The following is a 6,809-nucleotide window of genomic DNA, read 5'->3' as shown; positions in this document are numbered from 1 at the left end:
TCCCATCTCAGATGCAAATGAGACCTAGGGCAGTTGTTTCACTTTTGTCACCCTTATCTGGAGGGTTTTCAGTGTGTGTCTCTCACTGCATCTTAATCAGTTTCTGTTTAGGTAGAGGAAGGGGGAAGTGCGATTCTTTGTGAGTCAGACAGTCCGTGTCCTGCGTCAGGGTTCCCCAAGAACATGGAGCTGACAGGTAACAAGGGTCCACTGTTACCCTTGCTTTTCGTCTGGTTCCCCTCATATCTAAAAAGGACTTTTTATTGTCTTTGATATGTCTAGCTGGTTGGAGTTCAGTCACAGTCTTGCCTTTCCTGGTTCACTCCCTAAAGATCCAGACCAGTGCAGAGTACTCCTCCTTTGGGGTGGATCCAGCCTTTCATCCTTTATAGGCCTTTCTTTTTAGATGCAGGAGGTCCACTAGTTCCCTGCAGAGCCAAGGGGGCTGCTCTGCCTTTTTGCTGCCTTTCCTCCGAGACAGGATAGACATTACTTGTGCTTTCAAGATTGCTGCCTTGAGGAGCAACCACTCGTCCTGAACTCCCCTCCCCTTTGGGTCGTGATCCCTTAGGGCCTCACCAACAAGCTTCCTGAGCTTGTCAAAGTCAGCTTTCCTGAAGTCAAGGACTTGTGCTCTGCTGACTTTCTAGGATAATAATTTGGGCAACCCTAATATACATGTTACAGTCCCATTAATAGTATGGTAACTCACCCTGTTTTTTTAAAGGAAAAAGTACACATACAATATCAAACTCAGTTACAGATCTTAGTGATTAACTTGTAACATTTACTGCCAGCAGAATAATTTAAAACTAACTCAGCAAGTAGAATATGCAAACATTTCACATGGGTATTACTTCAGTGAATAATTCATATTTGAATTTACCAAAAAACAAATATTTCAAGTGACTGTCTCTAGTGTGAACCTCTACACAACTTTACAGCACTTATTGTCAGCAACACAATTTTCTCAACAGAAACATGTGGGAGGGAAAGTTTAAAATGTGAACCGTGAGACTACTGTCAATATAATCAATACTGGGTAAATAAAAATAGGAACAGTTCCATGTGGAACAATGACAACTAGTATGCAACATCACAAGTATTAATGCCGTGTACAAGGGAAAACAAATCTTCCATATACAAGCACTGAGCTAGATTGAATGCGAATGAATTATATCCCTTTCAATCTTGGCTGTGTTGCTCCAAAGAGAGAAGTATTTTTCCCCAGTGTAGAACACTTTCTGACAGCTCTCTGTAGTGTTAGGATGGGGGAGGGTGTAGACAGTGTCTTGCAACCTATCAATGCAAGGGAACATTCCCTAAGCTCTTGCCATCACCTACAGAAGTGCATGTGTGCACGGATGTGTGCATGGTGGGAGGCTGGACTGTTGATTATGTCAGGAGCCAAATTAAGCCCCTACTCCGAAGGATATGGGAAAGGCAGTGGTGCTTTAGAGCTTCCTGTGGTATGACGTAGTGGATCCTGCATCCAGAGGGTCTGGCTGGTTATCTTTAAACTCAAAGATCCAGCAATGTATATTGTGAGTGTGAGCTGCTGTGTGGACAGATGTCACTTTTTACATGTTTCCAGCACCATTATATCTGGAAAAGTTTTCAAATATATAGGATTTCAGCCACTGGGCAGACATGCAGCCCCCTGCCTTGCTTCTATGTGGCACCTTATTCCAACAGGTACCATTTTGGACTACTCTGGAATGCTTCAAAGGCATTTTAAATGCTTCGTAAGATGATAGAGGACTACAGATTTGTTTTTTAAAGTTTCAGATCCCTCAGTACTATTTATTTTGTGTTTTATACTTTTATATATTGTTGAAACACTTATAGAACTTTAGTATAGTTTTGATATGGCTAAACTTCTGTGTGAGGATTCACAATTGGCCACAATAGCATACATGTAGAGAAATTTTGACTCTTTTGCAGTATTGCTATTGATGCATGACATGAAGGAGCTGTAATAAGCATGTTAATTTAAGGCTAGGAGTAGATGTTGCATTTGTCTCTGGACAAATTGTGCCTGTGTTTTTTCTGGAACAGAAATATCCCAGGGTTGGCATGTGTACATATCAGTCTTCTAATCTGGATTTGGTGAACAGCTGAATGCATTGCCACTATTCTCACATTAATTCAATGATGCAATTTCAGGATTCACATTCATGCACATTTTGAAATGTTCTGGGATAAACTGTTAGCACTGTTTATCCTTTTTCAGGATTTATCCTGGGGCAGCAGACATGGAAGTCTGAATGACTCACTTTGTCCTGGGATAAAGCGGTTTATCCAGGGATAGAATGGTTTATCCTAGGACAAATGAAATGTCCATTTGTAGCTTCAGTCCCCTTTGGTAGAAGCTTGCTTAAAACTGTATTGAGATCTGTATATAATATCAAACGTCACTACATACCTTTTATTGTTCTGTATCGCCAATAAAGATGTGATTTTATTATTACCTCACTTAAACATACGTTGCCTTAATCTCCACCGTTTTATACCTCCTATAGCCATGGATAGCAAAGCAAACTGAGCATAGCACATTTAACTTCTTAGCTGGTAGAATTTTACACTTACCATGCAGAGATACAAATTACTATATACTACCTTGCACCTTGTGGAGAATTAGGCCCCGAAGCAATAGCTTCTCCGATGCTATTTACTTCTTGCACAAGAACTACTAAATATTATACTGCTTGTAAGAAGTATTTGTATTCTAAATATATCTTAAATGCATCCTGCCTTCATAAATAATGTATTGGTGACTCACTGATGTATCATAAGGCACAGTTAAGCAAGAATCAGCTGGAAAAAAACAAATCAATATTGAGTATCGAACTGGTTTAACATCTGATAGTTTCTCTAAAGATAGATTATAAAGATCTGTCAGAAACAAATTGCTTTAAGTTTCATTTGTTATTTTTAATCTAAGCTAATGTATATCCTTTTTCTAATAGAATGAAATTTGTCAAATCAATGCTTGAGAATATGGTTCTGAAAGCACTACATCAAATACTATCTGTATGACAGAAACATCACTGGTTAAGTACAACCAAACAGAGATGTTTATGTAACAAATAGCCCTTGGCATGACAGAACTACTGGGCTTTGGACATATTCATTTTCTTCAGTACAAGTGAGTAATATAATGCATACAATAAATAATAGACGATCACTTAAAGCAGTGTAAAAAAACCCAAAGAAACCTATAAATCAAACTAAGGCTGCAGAATGAGAGGAGCGGAGTATACTTTAGACCATGGGTCAGCAATCCCTGGCGCATGAAGGCATTTTGCTTGGCACATGCATCTTGGGGCGGATGGTGGGGAAGAGTCTGTGCTGCCACAACAAGGACTGGGCCTTTCACAGCTCTCCTGCCATCCACTCGGGTTTGTATACCACACCTGCTGCTGGCAAAGAGCTGGACCAGGGCTCCGTAGACCCTGGTGCAGCTGCCTGCAGTCTCCTGGCTGCTTGCTAGGGCTGGATGTGGCCCCTGCTGCCTGCCACGGAGCCCAGGCTGTTCTCAATGGGTTGCCAGGAGGCTGTTAGTAGCTCCACTGGGGTCTGCAGAGCAGCAGCCTGGCCTCTAGGTGGACAGCAGGGAAGGGGCTGGGACTTTACTGCCACAACAAGGATAGGGCCCCTCACAGCTTTCCTGCCATCTGCCCCTGGAACATCAACATCTTACAAGTCGAGGTTGGGGTGTTTTTGGCATTCTGTCCAAAAACATTGCTGACTCCTGGTTTAGACAATGGTTGTCCATGTTTTAAGTGGCTAGAGAATGCACGGGCCACACCAGCATGAGTTATGGGCAGACCCCTTCCACTGCGTCTCCCCATTCCCAGCCTCCCCTGCACTATGTGTGAAGTTGCCCTGACTCCTGGAGCAGGGATAGGAAGTAGAAGCTGGATCAGGGAGAGGGCATCTAGGGCCTGCAAAAGAATCCATCATGCACTGCATGCAGCTAGCAGGCCACCATTTGGAAAGCCCAGGTTTAGACAGTAAGTAGCATGAACTGGGTTAGTTTACTGCTGTTCTATGGAAGAGTCTGAGTATCCATATGGAACTCTGCATGTTCATTCCTGTCATTTATTCTTGGTTTTGATTACTGTACCATATGCAGTTCTCTGCCAGCTGCTTAACAAATGCAGGTTAAGGCAAGACCACACACAGAAAACAAACTAAGACTGTAGCAAAACCCCCAGTTTGTTTGTTTTTTATAGCATTCATTCCCCTTCCCCAACCATTTCTGACTTTTTCTCTCCCTCTCTATTCCCTATAGAAAAATATAAGTAAGCTAAGATGTAGGATAACCTTTAAACATTTTTATTTTGGTAGCAAGTTTTTGGTTTTGAATATCCACTGTTTTATATCATATTATTATTACGTTTGTATTGGTTTTTACTGTTGTATATTGTATTATTATCATTTTTGTATTGAATTTTATTGTTTCATATGGATAGTGTATGGTTTAGGCCTGTGGAAGTGAACCAAAGTCATGTCAAGTTTCCATTTTGTATGTCAAGTCTCCATCTTGTGTCCTCTGCCTGGGCATCCCCTGTGTGTTGCAACTGTATGAGTCACATATCCCTCCTATGTAAATTGGTTCCCCGATGAATGAGTGTGATTGGGAATGATTGAAATACAATGGTAGCAGGCCTCTACTGAATGGCCTGTAATGACTGGGCCATCACCTCGCATTGATTCATCCAGGAACCATGGACCTCACCCAGGAACAGAGACCAGACCAGCATTTGAAAGACAAAAGACCCTGCAGAACCAGCAACTCTCACCATTACAGACACCTGAAACTGCACATCCCTGCATGAAGCACACATGCTCAGGATGCCAGGGGCTGACCCTTGCCTGGGCATGGGATTCCCTCTCCATTTGGACCAGCACCATACCACACCACCTATCCACCCAGAGGCCGTGCCGGCGACCCCCCTCTGGACAACATCTACTGGACAAGGACCCCTTTCCAGCCTGGACAGGTAGATGTTACCTGCACACCTCCTCCTACAATTTGGACTCTCTCTCTCTCTCCTTCTGGACTTCAGTGGACTTCAGGCCCTGCCCCAAGCCTCTCTAACCCCTGCTGCCATTGTGTGTGTGTGCATGTGCATGTGCGTGCGTGTCTGTGGGTGGGTGCAGGGGAACCAATAAGACATTGTGTCACCATCTCCCCTGTTCAATAAAACCACTGTCATTTGCAACCCCGAGCTGGGTCATGTTTTACTAAATCCCAGTCCCTTCCTTATCTTAAATTCCAGCCTCATTCTCTCTCTCAGCTCTATTCCCCAACCTCTCTGCTAGTTTCCCAATCTCCTCCCAATTCTATTTCCCCTTTTCTGCCACCTCTCAGCCTCCCCTGCTCCTACTGCCTTTTCCCTGTAACTTTCTGCTGTCTTTCTGTGCTTTCCTGCTGCCCTGCCACCTGCTGCTTTTCCTGTGATTTTCTGCTGTTTTCAGGCTTCCCCAGCACCTTCTGTAGTCATCTCTGCCCTCCCTCAGCTTCCCAGCTCCTTGTGGCTGTCCTGCAGTTTTCTCTAGCTCCCAGCACCTACTGCTGCTCCCCGCAACTTCTCTACCTGCCCCAGAACCATCCTCTGGCTCCCCACACCAAAAGCCCCTCTTTAACACCCACACTTTCCCTTAGTCCCATTTCCACCCTCCCCATCTACCTTTTCAGCTCCCTCATAGCTCTGGCTCCAGTCCCAGACTCTGTGCTGGCATGCTTCCCTGTTCTGCAGGCTTTGGGCATTGTCTTTTAATCAATTAAGATCAATTGACCTAAAGTTACCCCCGAGCCTCAGTTCTTCAGCCCAGGCCCCTGTAGTCTACTGGTTCTAATCCTGGGCCTGGTAACTTTAACCCCCTACACTTCTACTTTCTTACCTTAATATTCCCCCAGGTATCCCAAGTACATACATGCATACACATCACAACACTCAACTTAGGAACTCACCTGTGTGTATGTGTAGGTGGGTGGTATGTGTGTAAATTAGTGAATACACATATATACATATATAGAGATCATTGTGTGTGTGGTATATAAATTAGTAATCCATGTGTGTGTATTGGATGTGCAAGTGTTGGTAACTGGTAACTGATTCTGTCTAAATTTGGTGTGTGTAGTGTGTATGGGCTTAAACTGGTGATAGGTGTGCATGAACCTAGACTAGTTATTTTGAACGTGCATGTATCTGAGTTGCTAGTGTGAGTGGTGTGTGTGCGTGTATATATATATACACACACACACACATACCACCCACCTACACATACACACAGGTGAGTTCCTAAGTTGAGTGTTGTGATGTGTATGTATGTATCTGCTTGGTGTACTTGGGATACCTGGGGGAAGGTTAAGGTAAGAAAGTAGAAGTGTAGGGGGTTAAAGTTACCGGGACCAGGATTAGAACCAGTAGACTACAGGGGATACAATTTCTAAAGGAATTGGCCAAGGTCATTGCAGGACCCCTGGCATGGCTTTACAAGTACTTGTGGTGCTCTGGTGTGGTGCTGGAGGACTGGAAGAGGGCTAACGTGGTTCCCATCTTCAAAAAGGAGGACCCAGGAAACTATAGGCCAGTTAGTCTTACCTCGATCCTAGGCAAGCTGTTTGAGAAAATTATTCTGGCACGCATCCATGAGGGGCCAGCAGGGGACTGCATACTTAGGGGCAACTAACATGGGTTCACCAGTGGCAGGTCCTGTCAGACCAACCTGGTGGCCTTTTACGATCAGATCACCAGATCATTAGATGCAGGGGTAGCAGTGGATATAGTCTTCCT

The 6,809-nt window shown here is 43.9% G+C and overlaps 1 long non-coding RNA gene across 1 annotated transcript in view; it reads left to right on the top strand.

Annotated features, from left to right (window-relative positions):
• Positions 1-2,970: 2,970 nt before the first annotated feature.
• The window catches only part of LOC109321238, a 33,268-nt gene continuing 29,429 nt past the window's right edge, over positions 2,971-6,809 (top strand). Inside the window, exon 1 of the long non-coding RNA XR_002104004.1 lies at positions 2,971-3,148. This is a non-coding gene — a long non-coding RNA (uncharacterized LOC109321238). The remainder of the gene's footprint in view (positions 3,149-6,809) is intronic.

The sequence above is a fragment of the Crocodylus porosus genome, unplaced genomic scaffold (assembly GCF_001723895.1).
Source record: "Crocodylus porosus isolate Cpor-Errol unplaced genomic scaffold, CroPor_comp1, whole genome shotgun sequence".
Lineage (NCBI taxonomy): Eukaryota > Metazoa > Chordata > Crocodylia > Crocodylidae > Crocodylus > Crocodylus porosus.
Note: the sequence above shows the minus strand (reverse complement) of the source record. Positions and strands in the feature narration are given on the sequence as shown.